This window comes from Cupressus sempervirens, chromosome 10 (genome assembly GCF_028749045.1).
Source record: "Cupressus sempervirens isolate cs-2001-9-10 chromosome 10, ASM2874904v1, whole genome shotgun sequence".
In the NCBI taxonomy this organism is placed as follows: Eukaryota; Viridiplantae; Streptophyta; class Pinopsida; order Cupressales; family Cupressaceae; genus Cupressus; species Cupressus sempervirens.
The window spans coordinates 824,457,896-824,482,968 of NC_143127.1; the positions used below are offsets into that span (position 1 = coordinate 824,457,896).

Consider the following 25,073-nt stretch of genomic DNA (forward strand, 5'->3'; position numbering starts at 1 on the left):
TGACAAGGAGATTAAGATACATGGGCGAGACTGAGATAACAAGAGCTTCATCATCATCTACCTCCAAATGCTTCTTCAACCTGGCCACCTTCTCTTCAAGATTCTTCAAATCTTTCAACTTGTGAAATCTTCCACAGAGGCCTTTCCACAACAGCCAATATCTTGCATCATCTTCAAAGCTTATGTTTTTCTAGATACCCTTGGAAATGCTTTCTCTTAATCTGTCCACAAATTCATGTAAAACTTTATCCTCAATTTGACAAAGCTCCAAGAGAGAAGGGTCTAGCCTTGGTTTTCTCATGACTTCCATATCCAACATGGTCTTCATATAGAGTCACCAATCTCCTACACATGGAGACAATCATAAAACTGAGGAAACAAATGTTAGGCACTTGAATCTTCACTTTAGGATCCCGAGTAAAGTTGCCAAAAATTTGTTAGTGAACAAATTGCCCCCCTAGAAAGTGCATGCAAATACAACCCTGAATTCCCAAGTGGGAGGATTAATTGGCACCAATAGCTAGACAAGTTATCATTCGATTGATAACCTTCCCTTGAATTTTTATCAAGTATAGCAACCTGTTCAAGATATATAATGAATTGGTTGCAGATGCTTTCACCCTTAAAGCACAAAAGGATTTCAAACATCTACCTATAAATATAGAGTAGATGTGGGAAAACTAAAAAGCTACAAGAAAATAAATGGCAAATGACACAAAGTTCATTCACTCTGACATGCTACAAAGAATGAAATCAAGAAATATGTTTTCCATCTTCTTGAGAAAGTGTAGAAACAGAGAATGTATACAAGAAACAATGATGGTAAAAGAAAGTTTAGAGAAAACTAAAGTCACACAAAGTTCACAATTAGTGGAAAGAGGATCACTCAAACTCAAAGTTTTGACATACAATCAACTTTCAAGTCTCCCTTTCCTAAAGTATAAAAGATGCAAAGACCTTATTATGCATTTGCAATTACAATCACCATTAAAGAAAGTTGTAACAAATCAAATTTTTCTTATTGCTAACACATAGTCCAAAACAAGAAAATGGAAACTTGCTCTACCCCCTATAACCTTCATAAGAAAAATTGCCTAACTTTGAAAACTTCTCCCTTTGCTAGAGCCCACAGTCTGTAGTCTTTGAGAGAAAAGATGGAACCCTTTATTTTTGTTTGCATGGTCTCTTTAACCTCTTTGGGTCTATTCAAAAATTGTTTCTTTTGTACTCCCCAAGGCTCTTTAAATCCCACCTTACAAATACCCTTTCCAAATCCACTACACATGTGCTCAGTTATAGATTGTTTTTAATAAAACACTTTGAGGAACCTGGATGATTCTCCTTCCCAATATTTATGAAGATATTCAATAAAGAATAATTTTGAGTCAATTTCTTTGAGACAAGTGTTGATGTTTACTACTTGACAAGAATTAAATTTGACAAAAATTAAGATTTTACTCTACAAGTGAGTATCTCATTATTATCTCTCTGTTGAGCATCTCTGATATTCCACAGTTTCTGCCTTGTAATATTTTTATCTTTCTAGTCTTATAATTTCCTAAAGTAACTGCCATTGTAAAAAATAGTACCTTCTGATCCTTTCCTGTAGACTTCTCCTTAGACTTTGATTTAGATGTATTTGAGAGCTCAAAATAGGGACAAACTCAAAACTTTATTGAATAATTTATTTTCAACACATGCACCTCTTGTATATCCTCACACACTCGATGTTGTCCTATGATGGTGACTTCATCGACACTACACTCCTTTCAATCTAATGCTTTGTTTTAGATCTATTGTCAAACAATTCATGGGCATCGTAGAGAAGAAGATAATTCCATTTGGATATGTCTCATTTTTTTTTCAAGTGATTCCACGTATATGAAACTTGACACATTTGATAGATCTACAAATGATGGCAACATGAAAATTGGTTCACCCATTAATGACAAGTGACATGCACAAGTGATAGGGTTCAATCTCTAATTAAAGAAGTCTTGTATGATGCATCTGTTGGCATGGGTTTACATATTTTATTGTTGAACAAAAAATTACTACCCTCACAAGCTGAGTTCCCCAATAGTAATAGAACTCTATTGTAATTTTCTCTTACAATGATGTCTTGAACATTATTATACTCAAAATTTACATATAGAAGTTGCAGGCCTATCTCAGTATCCATGGCTTTCAACATAACATGTGGCTTCAATGCTTTCATTCTAAAATGGGAGCCAATAAAAGCTGATTCCTTCATCTTTTCACAATTATCACAGCGTAAAGAATTGAGAGGTAGATTGGGTTGTTTGTCTCCATGCAACTGAATACATGTATAGACATCTTAGTGCATCTTAGTCAAACAATATTTTTCCTTGGGTTTATGTATGAAAGTACTTTAGATTTTCGGGTTTTTATCATTCTTGTTTGCACTCATATGCATTCTCTATTGCTTGATTCTAATGGTTGCCCCCCACTTCATATCGTCAAGAGCTTCAACACTTGATAGGCTAGACTTGCAGGTTCATGGTTTATATCATCATTAATATGTTTTCACAAATTCATGTGATTTTATGATCATCAATATTGCCACTCATTTCAAATCAATAATTTGGATTGAGCTTGCATCATTGAACCTATAATTAAACTGCTGAACATAATGCCAAACTTTGAACTTCGAACCTCCTACCAATAATGACATTCAAATTAGCATGTCAAGAATTCGAAATTCAATCTAAAACTTGATGTTTAGAATCTAAAATTCAAATAGTTTTCATGTATTTGGAGTGTTTCAAACTGGATACTAAAACCTTGAATTTGAAAACTAAATATCGGTGGGCATTTGATATGTTTAATCTAATAGTTATGAGAGTGCCAAGTTCGTTGATTTTCTATGAATGATATCAACATTCTCTTGAACACTTTTCATGTGTCTCTTATGATATATATGCTACCATCATTTTGACACTAGGATCATACCCATTTTTTGTTTAGGTCTTGCTATGCATTGAAGTTGGGCAATTGTCTTCTAGTGTGTATATTTATTGCATTTGTATTACTATCTCTGAGTCTGCATATGGTTATTGGTGGACCATGAAGAATGAATGCAATCAAACCTTTGACAACTACACATAAAAAAGAAACCTATGTATACCAACCTTGTGCTCAATCACATTTGGCCTTTGGTGTAAAAGATTTCCTTCTTCTAGACCAATTGGCAGTAGTCAAGTTACTAAACTTAGCCATTTGAATTTGTGAATTGATAGACAACATCTCTAAGCTAGAAACTATTCACTAAGACCAAACTACTGAATTGTACATGGGAACCTTTCATAATAGTTCATTGAACCTGCATGAGCAATCTACTTCAAGCCATTTTGAACTATTGAACCGATTTGGACTACATTGAACCTATCACATCACATGAACTTTTCTAAACATAGAGTAATCCACATTGAACCAATAAGGTTGTAGGATCATTTGAATGTATTCTAGTGAATTGAACTATTTTGAACCACTTTGAACTACTTTGAACTTTAAGGTTCGAAGTGGTTCAAAAACTCTGCACTTCAAGTTTCAAAATCATGTCCATATTAGGTACTAATAGATCCTTAAGGAATGTAATCTATTTTGTTTCTTATGTATGACTGTATGTTATTGCTTCCACTACTTTATGTTTGATTTGTTAGCATTATGTTGTATTTTTCATTAGTGACAACACTTATTTGACTCTGAATGTTTATTGAGTTCATCACTTAGTCTATAGTTTATACCAAGCATTCAGTGGTTACCTTGTAAGTTTACTAGTTAAGCAGTTCACATCGAGCATTCCTAAAGCTACCGAGTCAATGTATAGTTCAACTATGTTTACCGAGCCTATAGTCTTCACCAAACAAATAATGGTTATTAAGCTTTATAGTATCTTTCGAGTTATCAGTTTGCATGACATGAAGTCAGTTTCCATCGAGCATTGAATGTGTAGTTCTTACTTAGTGAAGGAAGGTAAACTCCATGTGTAGTATCTACTGAGTCACTAGTGGTCACTAAGTTCAGAACTACTCTAAGTGATTAGTATGGACCAAGCTTTCACTTCTATCGAGTGCATGATGATGCCATGTAATGTGGTGGATGTCGAGTATCATAAGGTCCTTGAGTTAGTTCAGTGAACCTAATTTATTTACTGTTGGGCCAACTTTGTAATGTGTTGTTCACTTGTGTTTTAGCCAACATTGTAGTTTTGTAAATTTGAAAGGTATATAGCTAAGGTGTATTGTAAGATATCATATGTATGAAGTAATAGAGAAGTAATGTTAAGTATTTTGGGAAGTACATGTGAAGGATTATTAGTAGTAGTTCAAGGAATACAACAAGGTCAATTTAGAGGTAGAAATGTTATATCCATCACATAAGGTGATCAGTGCATAAAGGATCTTATTAGCAATCATTTGTAAGTAGATCCACTACCTCATCTTAACATGTGAATTAGTTTTTAAATCCTCTAACAAGGTAGACTTAATAGTCTTTGTATAAATCTCTTAACAAAGTGCATAGTTCATTGTATGTTTGTAAATCCTCTAACAAAGTAAACCTAATAGTTCTTTGTGCTCCTAACAGGGCAGATCACTAGAAGTGATCAATATAAGTCTTAATAGGCCAACTTTATGTTGGAGTAGTGAAGTTTTGTGGGTATCATCCCCACCCTAGTTTTACTTTCTATTTGGAAGGTTTCTAGGTCACCAAAATATTGTGTTCTTTTGTATGATGAATATTTTATCTTTCAGTACTAATGCATGTATTAGCATAGATTGCTTTGTGATAAAAGGAAAGAATATTTAAAGTTATTGATTCACCCATCCCCTCTCAGTAACTTTTCATATCTTGAATATTTCCAAAAATTGGTATCAGAGCATTGTGGTTCTCAGGATAAAATTTTGATAGCTTGAGCAAAGATCTAAGGACAAATGGAGACATTCAAACTTGACAAGGAAATTGACAATGAAAAGTCGGATCTGGAGATGGCCATAGCTCAACTCAAATAAGCTAAGGAGCATCTTGCCCAATCCCTAAAAAGAAGGAAGGAACTTGCAAGACAAATGGATGACCATCAGTTTGTTGAAGAAAAGATTGAAGACTTTCTCCCATCAAGTAGCTTAGATGAAGCTAATGAGGCAATCAAAGAACTTCTAGCAAAGAATGACTCTTTCCAAGAAGAAGTAAGGGAACTCAAAAGAGAACAAGAAATTCAATCAATCAGGCTATGTGAAATTTTGGAACAAAGGAATAAGCCAAATAAAGACTTGGAGGCAAGAAACAATGAAGGACAAAATCAATCCAATCAGCATGAAGACCTCATTGATCAAATCACTGGAGCAAATGAAGAAATCATGATTCTCAAAGCACATAATGAAAGAATAAGAAGTGATCTAAATTATGAAAGGGAAATTAATGAAAGAATAATGAGAGAACTAAGATGTGAAAACAAAATCATTGAAAATTTGAAGAATGACCGAAATGCTGAAAAATAAATCAATGAGAGAATGTTGAAATCATAAGAAGACATGAATCAATTGAATCAGAAAAATGTGCAAAATCTCCATAGGAAAAAAGGTGAAGTGGGACTTGGATAAAATGAAGAACAAGCTGAATCTTCCAAGCAAGGTGCAAAAAGGAATCAAAACCCCTCATACAATAATTGTGGGAAAATTGGTCATACATCAAACAAATGTTGGAGCAATGGAAAAGAAAAATTCAATGGAAAGTGCTACAATTGTAATCAGCATGGTCACAAAGCTAACGAATGCAAGGAGAAACCAAAATTTGAAGGTAAATGTTACAAATGTAAAAGGCCTGGTCACAAGGCATTTCAATGCAGATCCAAATCATTCAATCCAACTGAACAACTTGTAAAGGCAATATTTGGATGGGACTACAATACCTGGTGCAGATGTCATTATTGTGGAGAATATGTACACACTAGCATAAATTGTGCAAGGCATCACCTAAGAAAGAAGGACACTCCTATAAGGTGTTACACATGCACTGAACTTGATCATATAGCTAAAAACTGCATGAATATGGGAAAAGTTGGATATGAAAAGAAAGCAAGGGCTAACAACATAAGGAAACAAATGAGGCAACAATGGATTCCTAAATCTATTGAGGATAAAAACTCAAATCATGAAAGTGAAGTCAATCAAGAAGTGGGTGACTCCATCCCCACAAACTAAATTCCTAAGAATGTGTTGGAGCTATACTCAACAAGAAAATCATAAGCAATTCCAAGAAATATGAGGAATACAAATGATCCAGTAAGTATTCCAGATACACAAGGATCACAGAAAGGTTATCTTTCATCGAGTTGCATTAGACTCCACTGAGAAAAGTTGATTGAAGACCTTACTGAGCGAGGTTGGGAGTAAAATGAGTTTGGTTCATCTACCGAGTTGATAATCTTACTGAGTTAGGTTAGTGGATGATAGTCTATCATGCACTATGTTAGTATAGTACCTAGCACTAATGGAAATTTTTCGTCAAGAAGGGTAGAATTTGACTTCATTTTCACCACGTCTTCAGTATTCTTAGAGCAATGAGATTTACAGGTGCACTCAAGCGATTCCAAGTGATTTCAAGTGAATTTGTAGCTAAGGAATTTGTTTGAAAATTTCTTTCACTTACCGAGTAGCAATGGCATCTGGAAGTACCAATAGTAGTAAGGTGAAAAGGGGATCAGAGATGTTGGTCAAGGGTGTAGAGTGGACAGCACCAAATTTTAAGATAGTTCTAGCAGTGGCAGAGGCACTCGACCCTAATGGTGCACAATCACAAATTCCACCAAAGGTACTTTTGATTAATGATATCCGCACTCATTTTAAGTGTTCAATTCAAGAAATAGGAACCCTAGAAATGGATAGTGCTTTAGAAGAAATGTGTGTTGATGGCTCATTGAAACCTGAGCACAAGCACTTGGAAACAAAAGGATTGACACACATATCACACCTACCAAGAAGCTTTCAGATAAAGTGGATTAGGTATATTCTTAGCCATGTACACAATAGTCAATTATGGTTGGATTAGCCCATATTGATCAGCGAAAAGATGATTCACAAGATTACTAGCCTTCCCATTCTGACCAAAGCAAAAACCACAAAAACCTTAGTTTGGGATGAACTCCAAAAGAAAACCCTAGCTGAGTGGGATGTTAGAAGTTTGAAAATTAGCACTATTACTGATGTGGAGTTGAGGTTCAGAAGTCATGTAATTGTCCACAAAATTTATAGTTCTAGTCATTTGAATAGTGTGCCATGTGAGGCAGTGGACTTAGAATTCAAAGTTGTGAAGAAAAACATGGAATTTTACCTGTCAGAGCTACTACTAAAGCTATAGGTGTTGATGTTGATCCATCTCAACACAATTTTTTACAATTAGAAGAGGCTATAAATAAGTTCAATGAGGACACTTCTAGCCAAGAGAAGCTCATTGAAAAGGCAAAGAAGAAATTTGACAATAAGGTGCTTGAGCACATTGCAATAAAGTAGGTAGAATTATCCACAATTTTGAGCAACCTTGAACAATCCTTTATAAACATAACATTACTTTTTGGAAAGCTTTGTGATGTTACCAAGTATACCAAGGATATTAAGGAAAAATTAAATAAGATTGATGTGGAAATGAAGGCTAGTACTCAAAAGTTACAGCTTGACCCTAGTTCAAGCTCATCACATCACATGAAGCTGAATTTTTTGTCAAAAACATTGGGAGAGCTACTCAGAGAGGAAGCCAAGATCAGGTCTACACTGATTGACATCTAGAATATGATCCTTCCAGCTATGGACCAAATGCAAAAAAATATTGCTTATTCAAAAACATTGATCCAAGAGAACAATTTTTTAATAGCAGATCACATGATTGAACATTTTTCAGAAGTTCAACTAGCACTCTCCCCCTGCAAAATTTTGCAAGATAACTGGGATAATACATTGTTTCTTATTCTCAAGGTACACTCTAAGTTTCTCTCACATTTTAGTGTCTCCATTTGAATTTATTGTATATACTCTTTGGCATTATTGTCAAAAAAGGGGGAGCATGAGATGAACAAGGGAAGAGAACAGGGAGAGTAAAGAGACTTGTGGAGAAATAAGGAAGAAAATAAATTGATATATGTACAGATAAAAGCTATGTATATATTATGCCATATGTATGGGGGAGATAAGTAAGATATGTATATACAATAGCTTTACAAAGATCAATTTTGAAAAATCAAAATCAAAATGTCAGTGAACATAAGTTTTGGCTCATAAGTGTTTTTCTCACTAATGCCAAAGGGGGAGATTGTTAGCATTATGTTGTATTTTTCATTAGTGACAACACTTATTCGATTTTGAATGCTTACTGAGCTTATCACTCAGTCTATAGTTTATACCAAGCATTTAGTGGTTACCTTGTAAGTTAAGTAGTTAAGTAGTTCACATCGAGCATTACTAAAGCTACTAAGTGAATGTACAATTCAACTGTGTTTATTGAACTTACAGTGTTCACCGAACAATTAATGGTTATTGAGCTTCATAGTATCTACTGAGTTATCAATTTGCATGACATGAAGTCAGTTTCTACTAAGCGATGAATGTGTAGTGTTTACCAAGTGAAGTAAGGTAAACTTAGTGTGCAGTATCTACTGAGTCAGCAGTGGTCACTGAGTTTAGAACTACTCTGAGTGATTAATATGGACCAAGCTTTCACTTCTACCGAGTGCACAACAATGCCATGTAATGCAGTGGATGCTAAGTATCAGAAGGTCACTAAGTCAGTTCAGTGAACTTGAGTTATTTACTATTAGATTGACTTTGCAATGTGTTGTTCACTTGTGTTTTGGCTGACCTTATAGTTTTCTAAATCTGAAAGGTATATATGTAAGGTGTATTGTAAGATATCATATGTATGAAGTAATATAGAAGTAATGTGAAGTATTTTGGGAAGTAAATGAGAAGGATTATCAGCAGTAGTTCAAGGAATATAGCAAGGTCAATTTAGAGGCAAAAAAGTTATATCCATCACATAAGGTGATCAGTGCATAAAGGGTCTTATCAGCAATCAATTGTAAATAAATCCACTACGTCATCTTAATAGGTGAATTAGTTTCTAAATCCTCTAACAAGGTAGACTTAATAGTCTTTGTATAAATCTCTTAACAGAGTGCATACTTCATTGTATGTTTATAAATCCTCTAACAAGGTGGACCTAATAGTCATTTGTGCTCCTAACAGGGTAGATCACTAGAAGTGGTCAATCTAAGCCTTAACAGGCCAACTTTATGCTACAATAGTGAATTTTTGTGGGTGTCATCCCCACCCCAATTTTAATTTCTATTTGGAAGGTTTTTTGGTCACCAAAATATTGTGTTCTTTTGTGTGATGAATTTTTTATCTTTTAGTATTAATGCATGCAGTAGCATAGATTGCTTTGTGATAAAAGGTAAGAATACTAAAAGTTACTGATTCACCCCTCCCCTCTTAGTAACTTGTCATATCTTGAATATTTCCAACATGATGTGTAAATTATTTATTTTAAATTTTTTTTTTGGCAAACATAATAAAAATTTAGGTTCATTTCTTTTCATCCCTTGACAGGGTGTTACATCTAGTATCAGAGCCCGAGTTTCTACATTGGGAGCTCTGGACATATTGGTACACCACTATAAGAAAAATGAAACTTAAAAATATTAAGTATATTTTTTTCAAACCTAAGTCAAAATTTAAAATTTTAGTTGTATACTTTCAAACTTGAACACTCATACTTCAAATTTAAAATATAATTAAACCTAAAAATAGGCAAAACTGAAAATTGAACTTATATTGTTTTCAAAACATGTGTCTTTTATCTATGCTTTATAGTAGTATGTTTTATGGTTGTTATAGTATATGGTATCTTGGATATTATTGTAGGATGGTATCTAGGATAGGATCTTCAGTTAGAGGTCATAGCCTAGGCCATGGTAGAGGCCATGGATGAGGCAAAAACATTAGTGTACATGAGTCTGTCCATGAAGGCATTAATCAAGAAGAGGGTAGGGAAGAGCATGTTAATGAGCATCAGGAAGAGAACCATAGAGAGCAGCAAGCTAACTTAGATGAAGTTGACCTGAGCCAAATGATGAAGACCATCATTGATCACCTACCTCCTCTTCAAGGTGCTGGTTAGGATGAAGCACATTAGGCAGGACATGAGCATAGACCTAGGTCTAGGACCCCTCATAGGGATTGACAGAGATCAGGTATATCTACTCAGATGAAGGACCTTTAGAAGTCCAAGGTCAAACCCTTTAATGGGTTGGGTTAGGGTTATGTAGCCGAGTAGTGTCTTATTGCTCTTGATAGGTATTTTTTATTTAGGACTATGAAAATAATGTCAAAGCAAGGTTTTCTATCACCAACCTGAAACACTTTGGAGCCACTTGGTGGACTATCAAAGAGAAGAAGTTGGCCATAGTCATGAACAATGTCACATGGGAGTTATTCTTGGAAAACTTCTGGGAGAGATTCCTATGAGAGGAATGGAAGCATCATAAAGAAGACGAGTTCCCCAACCTGAGGTAGTTCACTATGACCATAGTAGAGTATAAGTGCAAGTTCTATGAGCTCATGCCCTTTTCAGGAATTAGTGATAACTAAGCGCAGTTCAAACAAAATTTCATCAGAGGCTTAAACAATTGTCTAGTTGGGGGTGTTAAGGTATTTGAACCTAAAACCCTCAAAGATGAAATACATCAAGTCATTCTTATAGAGTAGAGTGTCAACCAAGGACATGGGGGTTTTGTACAAGTACCTACAACATTAGTGTCCAAAGGTAACTAGAACTCAGGTGATAGTAAGAAACCTCCTTTTGGAGGTAATCAACAATAGGGAGGATCTTATCCCTCAACTCAGAGTGGTGATAGTGGTTCCATCCCTAAGAACTATCACAATGTGCAACACAATAAGTGCAACTAGTATGACCAGCCGTATTAGAGTATTCAATCTCATCCTAGTGGGGTCAGTGTTTAGTAATCTACTACACTTAGAGTGAAGAGAAGTTTTTATAGAGAATGCTTCTCATGCAGATAATGTGGACAAAAGTCATCCCATTTCCCTCAAGGGAAATCACAATTCTTAGGCCAGAGACCCATAGCTTCAGATGCTATAGTTGGAGAAATGGGTAGATCCCAGAGAGTGTTGTTCTTAGTGTAGTCATATCCTCCTATAGGAGGAAAGGGTCCAATGTGACCCACATAGTGAGTTATTTAGCTTTACCATTCTTGTAGGCTTCTAGGAGTAAGCCTAAGTCTAGGGGGTGGATGTAGTGCCTGCCCCTAGTTTACATTTTTATTATTATTGCCAAACTCTTTTAGGCCAGTTTTATGCTTGTTTGTTGGTAGTATTGTTTTGAGATTATCAGATATTGTTTTAGATTCAATTGATTGTACAATGTTTTTATTTATTAATGATGATTAGTTAGATGGATTACTATGTGTTTTCTTATGGATACTTACCCCATACTGCATGTGTATGGTGTGCATGTAAGTTTTCTTTATGTATAGCATTGCTAATGTGGTTAAGAAAGGGAGTTGTAGTTGCCTACTAGTTAGGATCTACACGATGCACCACTTCCTACCATTTCCTATTTAGTTTAGAATATTGTGTTCGTACATGCGTGGATTTTATGCAGAATACAGGTACTAGGTATTGACTTCCCTGAATTACCAGGATGAGGGTACCCTATCACATTATCTAAATGATAAGAGAGGGGAGATAAATTCTTGAGTCCAAATCCTAAACCTTTAAGCCATTTGTCCTAAAAAATTAGGACAAGTATTTGATTTTTTTACCTTCTGAATGCATTGGATAATGTTAATTTGTGATTATAACCCATTAGTTTGATCTTGTATGTGTTTTTCTATGATGCGTTTTCATATTTTCTTTTATGAGTCCTTGGTGATTTTTCTATTAATTAAGTCAAACTAAATTATTAAATTAATAATTTAATTTAATGGAAAATTATTATAGTATTTTTAATATTTAATTATATATAATTAATTGAGAGATTAATTAGATGAAAAAATTTAAGATAAAAGTTACAAGTTTAATTTTAGAATGTGATAATATTTATTTAATTTAATAATAATATATTTAGAGTTCATTTTTAAATAAATACTAAATACTATTATTATTTAAGTTAATAAATATTTTATCAATTAAATGTTCGAAAATAAATTTAAAAGTGAAAAAGATATTAATTTTCTAAAAGTTTTAAAATCGCATAATGCGTGCATGAGAATAAAATTTAATAAATTAATTGAAAAGAGAAGTCAAGTAAAAATTAAATAAAGTTATTTTATAATTCAATAAATGTGCATGGAAAAGATTAAGAAAAGTTAATAATGAGTTGAAGTCTGGTGAGCAAGGAGTCCTCTTGGATGAATGCACAATTAGTGCCCTGATTTTAGGAGAGAACTCCTTATCACCAATTGAGGGTTCATTTTCGAAGGATTGTGAATTTTGGAAGAGAAAAGAATTTTAGAAGAGAGAAGGTTTTGAGAGGAGAAATTTCTCTCACAATCTTCTTGGGCATAGCAATTAGCATCAGAGTCTAGGTAGATGCTTGCGATTACTCGCATAGTTTATTATGCTTTTCTTTTCCTTTCTTCTTCGTGTCTGCGAATGATTTTTTGAATGATTCTCTATGATGAGTGTTTCTGTATATGAAAAGATTATTATATCAAATGATCCTCCTTCGATAGATTTAAAAAGTGAAAATTGAATGGGGAAGGGTTTTGTATTAAATTCAAAATTTTCAATTGAAGTTTTGATCGATTGGTCATATTTCCTCTCTTTGATTAAAGCTGGAACATTATATATATATATATATATATATATATATATATATATATATATATATATGTATATGTATAGATATATATATGTATATGTATATGTATAGATATATATATGTATATGTATATGTATATGTATATGTATATATATGTATATGTATATGTATATATATGTATATATATATGTATAGATATATATATACATATATATCTGTATAGATATATATGTATATATATATCTATACATATATATATACATATATATACATATACATATACATATATATACATATACATATACATATACATATACATACACATATATATATATATACATATATATATACATATACATATATATATACATATATATATATACATACATATACATATACATATATATATATATATATATATATATACATATACATATACATATGTATATGTATATATATGTATATGTGTGTCTGTGTGTGTGTGTGTGTGTAAAGAAGAAGGCAATTGTTTTCTTTAAAAATTATATAAAAACAAAATACTTTTTAAAAAGAAGGGGGGGGGGGGGGGGGGGGGGTGGGGGTGTGTGGTGTGTTGTCTATGAATTTAGTATGGGCTTGATTGTTACTATTTTTTTCTTTCAAATATATTATAAAATATAACAAGTGGGGGATACCAAATCCCCCCATCCTCCTAGCTACCTCAAATATTTGTAGCAGCAATTGCCAAGACAGTGACTGCCTTAGGTAGTAGGCTATTGGTTGGTTATCTCTTTCAGGGACTTAAGATAAAGAAGAAGGCAATTGTTTTCTTTAAAATTATATAAAAACAAAATACTTTTCGAAAAGAGAGGTGGTGGGGGGGTGTTGTCTATGAATTTAGTATGGGCTTGATTGTTATTATTTTTTTCTTTCAAATATATTATAAAATATGACAAGTGGGGGATACCAACTCCCCCCATCCTCCTAGCTACCTCAACTATTGTAGTAGCAATTGCCAAGGTAGTGACTACCTTAGGTAGCAGGCTATTGGTTGGTTGTCTCTTTAACTGACCTACGATAAAGAAGAAGGCAATTGTTTTCTTTAAAAATTATATAAAAACAAAATACTTTAAAAAAAGGGGGGGGGGGGGGGGGGGGGGGGGGGGGTTGTCTATGAATTTATTATGGGCTTGATTGTTATTGTTTTTTTCTTTCAAATATATTATAAAATATGACAAGTGAGGGATACCAACTCCCCCCATCCTCCTAGCTACCTCAACTATTGTAGCAACAATTGCCAAGGCAGTGACTGCCTTAGGTAGCAGGTTACTGGTTGGTTGTCTCTTTAAGGGACCTACAATTTTAAATCGCATGAAATTTTTTAATTTATTTTTAAATTTTTTAAAAATTATATTATTTAATAAGTTTAAAATATGTGAAATTTTAATTTATTAAAAAATTTAATTAATTAAAATTTAATTTTAAAATAAATATGTTTTCATTAAAGGTTAATTTAATAAGATTTCCCCCCCGCCCTTGGCTTTTTCTTCTTTTTCTTTGTTTCCCTTATGTTGGTTTCTTTATTGTTGTGGTTCTTACTTGGGTATTTGCTCCTTAATTTTGAGCCTATCCTTGGTCGATTGTCTTTAGGTTGTTGTAGGTTTTCCTTTGTAGCATGATTTTCTTTGGTTATTCTTTCTTTGTTTTTAGTGTATGGTTTTATTTATTAGAGCTCCTTGATTTCCTACATGGAGGATTATTGCATATGACTAGTATGTTCTTAGCCTTACTCTTGTCTTGTATTATATGTAGCTTTAAATTTTTTGCTATCCTGCTATGGAGTTTGGCTAGATAGCCTATCATAGGGTAGGTAATGCTCAATCATGGTGAATAGTTACATAATGGTTTACGAAGATGAACATTTTAAACTTGATTACTAATTGATACATTAGAAGGAGTGTATAGATTGTTTATTCCCAGATAGTGCTAACTGGTATGCCGATATACTCTATTTTGGTCTAAGCTTCCTTCATATTTATATTATATGGGTTTGGTTTTACCCAGATTGATCTCTCTGATAATATTTATTCTATTACTACTCTTTGTCTTATGGATGACATGAGGTCTAGATGAGATAATTTTTTAGACTTGGTTTAGACTCAGTCATAATGATGTAAACATGCCCCGTTCAAGGCTTTGGTATATGCATATCACTTATATCATAGTTACCTCGGGATCACATTTGAAGCTCATGCATGTCTTAAGATGTTTTATTGTTATTGTCTATGAATTTAGTATGGGCTTGATTGTTATTGTTTTTTTCTTTCAAATATATTATAAAATATGACAAGTGGGGGATACCAACTCCCCCCATCCTCCTAGCTACCTCAACTATTGTAGCAGCAATTGCCAAGGCAGTGACTGCATTATGTAGTAGGCTACTAGTTGGTTGTCTCTTTAAGGGACCTGCAATAAAGAAGAAGGCAATTATTTTCTTTAAAAATTAAATTTAAAAAAAATACTTTTTAAAAAGAGGGGGTAGGGGGGATTGTCTATGAATTTAGTATGGGCTTGATTGTTAATGTTTTTTTCTTTCAAATATATTATAAAATATGATAAGTGGGGTATACCAACTCCTCCCATCCTCCTAGCTACCTCAACTATTATAGCAACAATTGCCAAAGTAATGACTACCTTAGGTAGCAGGCTACTAGTTGGTTGTCTCTTTAAGGGACCTACGATTTTAAATCGCATGAAATTTTTTAATTTATTTTTAAATTTTTTAAAAATTAGATTATTTAATAAGTTTAAAATATGTGAAATTTTAATTTATTAAAAAATTTAATTAATTAAAATTTAATTTAAAAATAAATATGTTTTCATTAAAGGTTAATTTAATAAGATTCCCCCCCCCCCCCCCCCCCCCACTTTGGCTTTTTCTCATTTTTCTTTGTTTCCCTTATGTTGGTTTCTTTATTGTTGTGGTTCTTACTTGGGTATTTGCTCCTTAATTTTGAGCCTATCCTTGGTCGATTGTCTTTAGGTTGTAGTTTTTCCTTTGTAGCATGATTTTCTTTGGTTATTCTTTATTTGTTTTTAGTGTATGGTTTTATTTTTTAGAGCTCCTTGATTTCCTACATGGAGGCTTATTGTGTATAACTAGTATGTTCTTAGCCTTACTCTTGTCCTGTATTATATGTAGCTTTAAATTCTTTGCTATCCTGCTATGGAGTTCGGCTAGATAGCATATCATAGGGTAGGTAATGCTCAACCATGGTGAATAGTTATATAATGGTTTACGAAGATGAACATTTTAAACTTGATTACTAATTGATACATTAGAAGGAGTGTACAGATTGTATATTCCTAGATAGTGCTAACTAGTATGCTGATATACTCTATTTCGGTCTAAGCTTCCTTCATATTTATATTATATTTGTTTGGTTTTACCAAGATTGATCTCTCTGATAATATTGATTCTATTACTACTCTTTGTCTTATGGATGACATGAGGTCCAGATGAGATAATTGTTTAAACTTGGTTTAGACTCAGTCGTAATGATGTAAACATGCTCTGTTCAAGGCTTTGGTATATGCATATTGCTTATATCATAGTTACCTCGAGATCACATTTGAAGCTCATGCATGTCTTAAGATGTTTTTTGGTTCAAATTCATAGATAATTTTTCATCTCCAGATTGCTTCTAGTCTATATCAATATGCATTAGAAAGTACTTTTTGCTACTATTAATTCTTTCATTATTGTCCCTGGGATTTCAGTATTTGGTTAGTAGCTTGAAGGTAAGATTTTTAAGTGAATTTTCCTTTAGTTTTATATGTTCATTAATTTATATATGTTATTGGATTATCTCTTTCTATTCATAATTAATCATGGATGCTTAGGGGAGTTAAGATAGTATTGCTACTTGTATTCGGTTACTCTTAGGTCTTCCTTGTTTTATTAAAATTTTAAATTAATGTTCATGGTTTGATTAATTGGAGACTATTGAAGGATGACACCAACTCTAAATTCTTCGTCAGAACATAATTTTGTTGTCCATATATGATATCTAACCATTTTATGTTATTAGCAGGTAGGTTAGTTTTCTACTCGATTGATTGCCTCTTAGTAAGCTAACTTGATCCTAGTCATATACCATTCGGTAGTCGCTTCTGAAGATTGGATGCAGTTGTTATTATCAGAGGCTTGTCCCTTTATTGATTGTAATTTAATTGTAATTTTAATAAGGACATTAGTTCACTGGGGTATGCCCCTTTTAATTCTGTAATAATATAGGACATCTATCCTGAGCAAGACTCGAGGTTTTCTTCTCCATTCTTTCCTACCAGTGCCTGTTTGAATGGAGAAACCTATTGTAACTTATTATTTCACTAATAAAATTTATCATGGTCTTGGCCGTTTACTGAAAAAAAATAAAAAATAAAAAATTAATAAGATTTTATTAATATATATTTATTATTAAGCTTAAATATATTTAATATATGATAAATAAATTTAAAAGATTTATTATTAGAGTATAGTTGTAAACAATCAATTAAATGGCTATTATTGTCATTATTATTTCATTAATAACATAAGAGTTATTTTATTAAATAATTTAAAAATAAGTTATTAAAGAAGTTAATGATAATTAATTAAAATTTGTAATTATTTATTATTAAAATACTTTTGGGGAGAAAATTTGATTATTATAATTTAATAATATTTAATTAGAATACTTAAGTAAATTATTATTAAAATAAATTAGAATCATAAATCGTGTATTAATATGCATATTTTATATAATTATTAATCAATTTAATTAAATGAGATTTAATTAAGATTAATTAAAATTGAAAGGCATTTAGTTAAGTTGTAAATTTATTTAATTTTAATAATATTGATTTAAATAAAATTAAAAGCTTTTTATTCGAAGATCAATAAGTGTTATTCTAATAATTTAAAAAAATTACCCTTAGATTAGTTTTAGAAAATTGACTGAAAATCAAATAAGGGTAATTTTTTATTATATTCGAACATAAGAATGGGTTAATTGTAAGGGTGAACTATGAAATTTATTCACTTGAAATATACATTAAAGTAGAAACTAAAACCTTACATTTAACTCAACAATATGTTTTCAAAATCAAACCAAACTATGAAACCTACACTTGGTTTATTTGTATGATGTCTATGTTTTGAGTTTTGGTTGACTAGAGTGTTGACTAGTCTTACGATGTTACCAAAGGCTTGGGAGTTCTTCTTTTGTGAGCTTATGAGTATTCGACTTTGATCTTTTATACTCAACCATGGTAATGTGTCTAGTATGCTCTATGATGTGTGTTGATCTATTGATTGTTATTGCTTTCTAGTGTTCTTGTGTGAAGCTGAGGTGAATGTTATGACCTACTTGGCTTAACCATTTAGGAGTCTTCAATTAGTATAATTGGATTGCTTTCCAGTCACTTTCATAGGATTGAGGTGTTTGGTATGATTTTTTATTGGTTGTGTCATGTTATGACATATTTGAATTAACCATTTTGAGTCTTCGATCAATTATTTTGGGATGCTTTTTAGTTGCTCCTAGAGAACTAATGTGTTATTATTATTTGATGCTTTCTAGTCACTTGTATAGGACGGAGGTGATCTTATATGATCATTTGATTTGTGATTTTATGAGCCTAGGGTAGGTTATCTATATGTAATGTCAAGAAGTATCTTGCAATGGAGGTTGGGGCCCTAAGTGGTTGCCAAGGTGACCCATTGTAAGTTGTTTAATAAGTGAAAACTCTACACTAAATGAGCGTAAAATGAACCTAATAAGAGTCTTTGTATGTTCTCACCCATGACTTGAGTGCTAGTATAGACTAGGATGGGAGTAGAGAGAACACTTGGTTACGACCTTGCATCATTAGTATGCCTTGTCAGTATGAGAGGATACTAGCGCCACATAGGGATCACTATTGGGTCAGGGTCTTGAGAGGCTACCAGGGTAACTCTAGCATGATTCATGCAATAAAAATTTCCTGCTTACATAGTAGGTTTCCTACGTGTCTTTGTGTGCCTCTGGGATTAGATGTCAATTTATTTTAGAACCTTTGAGTTAGATTACTTTTAGGACTTCGTGGACTTAGAGAGTACTTTTGATATTTGGATTGATATCCTATTTGAGACTTGAGACTATCTCCTTAGCATGGTGAGAGTGGACATTTTTGGGTTACCATGTAGTCAGATGGTAGTGCTTTTTACTCTTACTATTGAGATTCATCTGTTGATGCCATGCTTAGAGTTTCCTTATCTGCATTTCCTTTCATTTTATTTCTATGTATTATTGTTGGTGTAAATTAGTACTTTACTATTTACACTTACTTAAGTTTACTTAGGTTAATCCATTATTTAATTATATTTCATTATTTTATTATTTTTATTTATGAGACACTTAGGAGTTTGCACACCTTGTGATTTTTCATGTTGACAACATAGGAGTATGCACCTTTATTTGAGCACATGATGTCTACAACACTGTTTTGCATGTCCCACCCTTCTAGGCTTATCCTCTCATCACCGCACTTACTTCTATGCTTAATGGAGGATAGTCCATATTTGGTGGACATGTGCTTGGTTGTATGACACATCATGATGCTAACTTTTATGCATTCTAGAAGCTCTCTTATAGCCTTTATAATTAGGCACTCCTAGTGTACTCTCAAGTATCCAATATTGAATACATTGTTATTCTGATCATACTCTCTCGATTTTTGGTCTATAGTTGTGCTTGTGTATGAGTTCTTGGTTCTTGGGTGAATTTTTCCCTTAAGAAAATTCTTACATGGTATCAAATCTTGGAGACTTTCTCTTCACAAGCCGTTCGAGACCTCTTGCATGCTTCATCACCTCAGCCTGAATCTAGAGTGCTACAGAAATTAAGAGCATCCAACACCAGATCTGACCTCTTCATTGCGTTTGGAACGTTGAACAGGTGAAAATCGACTATAAGCATGACTACCTTGGCCCATAGTTGACTGTGAGGCAAATTTTTTTTGCAAATCGAAACCCGGAGGCCCCGATTTGCGGTATGGGTATGATTATTTTTCACAAATTTATTTGATTAATTTCGAATCTGCATTTTCTCTCTGAAATTTTCGTCAGAGAAAATTTTTTTTTTGTGGTACATGCTGTCAGATCCCGTACTGCACATTTGGTGAATTTATATTATTTTTTGTAGGATTTATATTACTCGGGTCGTATAACTGTGATATTTCCTCTTTAAATTACCGCTCTAAATCCTTAGTCGGCTGACCACTGTCTGGTATAGGACTCAATTTATACCTGCGGCCATTCAAACATTTTTGACACTGCCACGGAACCCAGCGAGGCTTTGCTATTACCTCCGAGTGCAGTGTGTTTTATAAAGTCTGTAGGCCCAATCCCCACCGAATGTGGGATAATTACACCCACTCCGGTGACCAAACTTCTTCTCCGGCGAACACTGCTAGAAAATCGGTGAACGACATCCAGTCTGCAGCACACCAGTCTGCCATGCAGATATTGACTGGACTGCCTAGTTAGTACTGAGGAAGCCATGCCTGTAGACTTCTCCTCCATGTGGAACCTATCATTGCTTGACACATGGCGATATTAGATTCACCCAAACTCTGACACGTGGCACCTCAGCACCCACAGCTAGGCACAGTCAGCAGACACTTGGCATAATTTAATTTGCCAAGTCATATGCACAGTCAGCAACACCGTTAGCATCTGTACTAACACGTAGGAGGACACGTCATCGTACAGATTTTCCCTGCATAATTTTCATACAGTACAAATTGTTGACTCGGTTGCCACGTCACCCAAGGGTGCTAATTTTTTGCTGACATCATCATTCCTAGAGTCTAAAATTGATGCTTGTCTAGACATCATACCAGGCCATTTTTGAACTACATTGATGGCCATTTGACCATCAAATTTAACTTCATAGTTTCTCCTCCAGACCCCTCTCCAATTTGCTTTTCAGTTTGGCAGCCTGACTTTGCGAGCTCATAACTTGGACATCTGGACTCCGATTCAGGTGCAATTTTTTTTCAAATCAGGTAGAATTTCTTGAATTTTCTAGTGGTAGTGGTGTTTTCTGGTTTTGATTCACAAATTTTGTATAATTTTCATTTTTTGGTGACTGTACCTGCATAATCCTGCCTTTTGCAACTTCAGAAGCTCTGTATGGGCACATCTGATCACCTTCTTAGGTTTTATTTTTTTTGAAAGTGCATATTTTTTCATCTACTTTCCAGATTTGAAGTCAAATTATAGGGTTGTGTGGACAAAATTCTCACTTTCAGAATTAGGCCTTCTTTGGCATTGTAATGCTTTGATTCTTTTTCAGAATTGTTGTAAAACTAAGCTACAGTACTTTAGTGACAAATTTAAGGCTCATATGGTAGTTGTAAAAGCCAAATCAAAAATTCAACTTTGTTCATTTTGACAAGTGGCTCATTGTAAACGCACTATTTTTAAAGTGCCAAAGCATCTTTTTTGGGGGGATCTTTTGATTGAGTGAAAAGGGGGGTGTGTACTGTGTTCTTGTGTCTCTATTGTGCTCTTTCATTTCTACATCATGGGTTTTAAATGTCCTCCTCTAACTTCACACAACTATTCTACATGGAAAGATATTGCATGGAGTAGATTAATAGAAAAAGGATATAGTTTGTATGTTGATGGTACAATTACCAAACCTACTGATGCTAAAGAACTCATTGAATGGACAAGTCAAGACCAACAAGCTTTAGGTGTAATTAAGAGTTGTGTACATAGCGATCTTCTCTTCCACATTAAAAATTGTTCAGACTCTAAGGAAGCTTGGGACAAACCTGAATAGTTGTATGGTAAAGTGGATGAAGAAAAGGGATTTCAGATTGAGGATGATCTACTTCTCTTGGATCCTAAAATTATGACACAATTCAAGATTATATCATCAAAGTCAATGAGTATAGGGAAATTCTAAATGATTGTGGAAATCCCATGAAGGATGATAGGTTGATACATCACATCTTGAAAAAGCTACTTACTAAGTATGCTAACTTTGTTTCGAGTTTTAATATCCACAAGTTGGCCATGGGATCTGCTTACTAGAAACCTTCCTTTGATGGATTTGCAGACACGTTGATTGTTGAAAAATCTCACTTGGTGGATTTTGGTCTTCTCAAGTCATCTAAGACCAAAGCCTTGATGGCTAGTGATGGTTCCAAATCAAGACAAGGGGGGAAAAGCAACAACAAGAAGAAGCAGTGGAAGCAGAAAACACAATCTGAGACACAACATGACTCCTCTCAACAAGGCGATTCTTCTTCAAACAAGAAAGGAACTAATGAAAAGAAGGAAAAACTCTTTTGTGCATATTGAAAAAAGCCAAATCATGATGAGCATCATTGCAAGACAAAAAGAATCGATGAGTTAGAAAATCTACTCAAGAAGAATAAGGTTCAAGTGCCAGGTACTTCCAAGGATTCTACTCCAACCTCTTCGAAGGGTAAAGGTCAAGCACTTATGGCCAACACAAATTCTTCTTCAGAATGGATACTTGACTCAGGTGCCTCTTACCACATGGGTTCTTCAAAGCAAGATTTTTCTTCATTGAAGCAATCAAAGGCACCACACATCTTCATGGGAGATGATACTAAAATGGAAGTTGAATGGAAAGGACATGTTGAAATGGAAGATGTGAAATTCAAAGATGTTCTCTATGTTCCAAATCTAATCTCTAATCTCCTATTAGTTTACCAAATCACTCACCTTGGAGATGGTCATAAGGTTGAGTTCCTTCCTGATTCAGTGATGGTACGAAGTCTCAAAGATGATTCATTGGTAGCAGTTGGGAAAGTCAATGATGACAGGAGGCTTTATTCCTTCTCCCACTTCGTGCCTAAGAGTTCTTCTCAAGCCTTGTTAACTCACTCTAATTCAAACAACAACTTATGGCATGAGCAGTTTGGTCACCTTGACTCCCGCTCTCTTCAACAACTTTGCTCAAAATGCATGGTCAAAGGTCTACCCAATATCAACTTTTTAAAGGGGGAGTGTTCACCTTGTTCAGTGGATATGCATCTCAAGGAGAATTATGATAAAGGGAAGTCTTCTAGAGCTCCAGTTGTTCTTCAGTTAGTTCACATGGTATTAGCAGGACCATTTGCAGTGACTTTAGTCAGCCAAGGCCGCTACATACTTGCATTTGTTGATGACTTTTCTAGATTCACTTAGGTCTTCTTCCTTCATCACAAGAATGAAGTAGTTCACAAGCTTCAAGACTTCAAGACTCATGTTGAACACAAGTCAAGGAAAACCATCAAGGTATTAAGAGTCGACAATGAGAACAGATATGTTGATAGGAAACTTAAGAACTTTTATAAAATTGAGGGGATTGATCTTCAGAACTCACCAGCATTCAGTCTACACAAGATAGATGTTGCAGCTATGAGGATTAGGACTCTCAAGACCATGGCAAGTTGCATGATTAAGGCCAAGTCTCTCGATCCTACACTTGAAGTTGAAGCCATTAGCAGTGCTACTCACATACTTAATAGGTCTCCTCATCCAGCCTTAGATGGTAAGACTCCTTTTGAGGCATGGTGTGGCAGAAAACTAGTTGTGAGTCACCTTAGAGTCTTCGGTTGTCCTGCATGGGCAAACCTTTCTTCCAAGAGTTGCAAGGTACCGACACCTAGGCCTTGTACCTTTATTGGTTACGAAGACAATGCGAAGGCTTACATACTTATGGATCCAGAGACTCATGAGATTTTTGTGGAGGAGGATGTTCACTTTGAGGAAAGTTCTCCGAGCTTATCCTCTACTCCTCTCTGCACTTCATACACAGTGGAAACTAATAGTGACACTAGTGATAGTGCTTCAACGGGTTCAGATATGTGGGGTTCTATCGACAGTTGCAGTGAGAGGTCACATCAGTCTAGTCCACATGCTTACATTGCCACAGTGAAAGGTCCATCTAAGCATGGTACATCTTGTCTTCCAGCTCTAGCTTCATTTGACTTGGGAGATAGACTTAAGGACACACATCTTCTCATTGATGATGATACTTCTACAGTTGTTGCGAAGGCTCACTCTGACCCTCATGTCCATTCTCTACATGATCAATCTTCCTAGTTTGGTGTGATTATGGATCCTTATGAACAGCAATTAGTGGAGCTCTCTTTATCAATAGAGGAGACAGATGGTTCAGTGGAACAGGTTCACCAGACATCCTTGATAGATTTGCATTCATTCTTTTCAGCACAGTTGGAAGGGGTGAACTTCAGCATTAGTACAGGGATACTTGAGTAGGTTTTAGGGCCAGCACACATCTTCAAGACTGTACCTTGGGCATTGTTTCTTCCTAAGGGGAGGAACACCATTCTGCATTCTTGGACCAGCTTCTTCATCAGAGCAGCTTTCACCTGTTGGCATTCTTCTTTTGGGGGGGGAGCCTCTTCTGTCTCTCTTCCTTCTTTCATTCTCTTTTGTATATACTGGATGTATGTCATCATGGGGGGTCTTGATTACTCTATCCATCGATGCATCCTCTTTCATCTCTCTTTTTGGGGGAGGGTTTTTCCCATGAGGTTTTCCCTCTTTTCCCGCTTTATGGGAGATTGCATTTCATTATGTACATGGGTGCCTAACATGGCCTAGTAGACGAGACCCATTATGCATCTTCATCCTAGATCGTAAGCTTAAGGGCATTCGCCTAAGTTGCACTTAAGGGGGGGTGTTGGTGTAAATTAGTACTTTACTATTTACACTTACTTAAGTTTACTTAGGTTAATGCATTATTTAATTATATTGCATTATTTTATTATTTTTATTTGAGACACTTAGGAGTTTGCACACCTTGTGATTTGTCGTGTTGACAACACAAGAGTATGCACCTTTATTTGAGCACATGGTGTCTACAACACTATTTTGCGTGTCCCACCCTTCTAAGCTTATCCTCTCATCACCACACTTACTTCCGTGCTTAATGGAGGATAATGCATGTCTGGTGGACATGTGCTTGGTTGTATGACACATCATGATGCTAACTTCTATGGATTCTAGAAGCTCTCCTATAGCCTTTATAATTAGGCACTCCTAGTGTACTCTCAAGTATCCATTATTGAATACATTGTTATTCTGATCATACTCTCTCCATTTTTGGTCTATAGTTGTGCTTTTGTATGAGTTCTTGGTTCTTGGGTGAATTTTGCCCTTAGGAAAA

General features: G+C 34.3%; 1 pseudogene; it reads right to left on the reverse strand.

The window, feature by feature from the left end:
* The window catches only part of LOC149536485 (L-ascorbate oxidase-like), a 47,658-nt pseudogene extending 27,221 nt beyond the window's left edge, over window positions 1–20,437 (reverse strand).
* Between the last annotated feature and the right edge of the window lie 4,636 nt (window positions 20,438–25,073).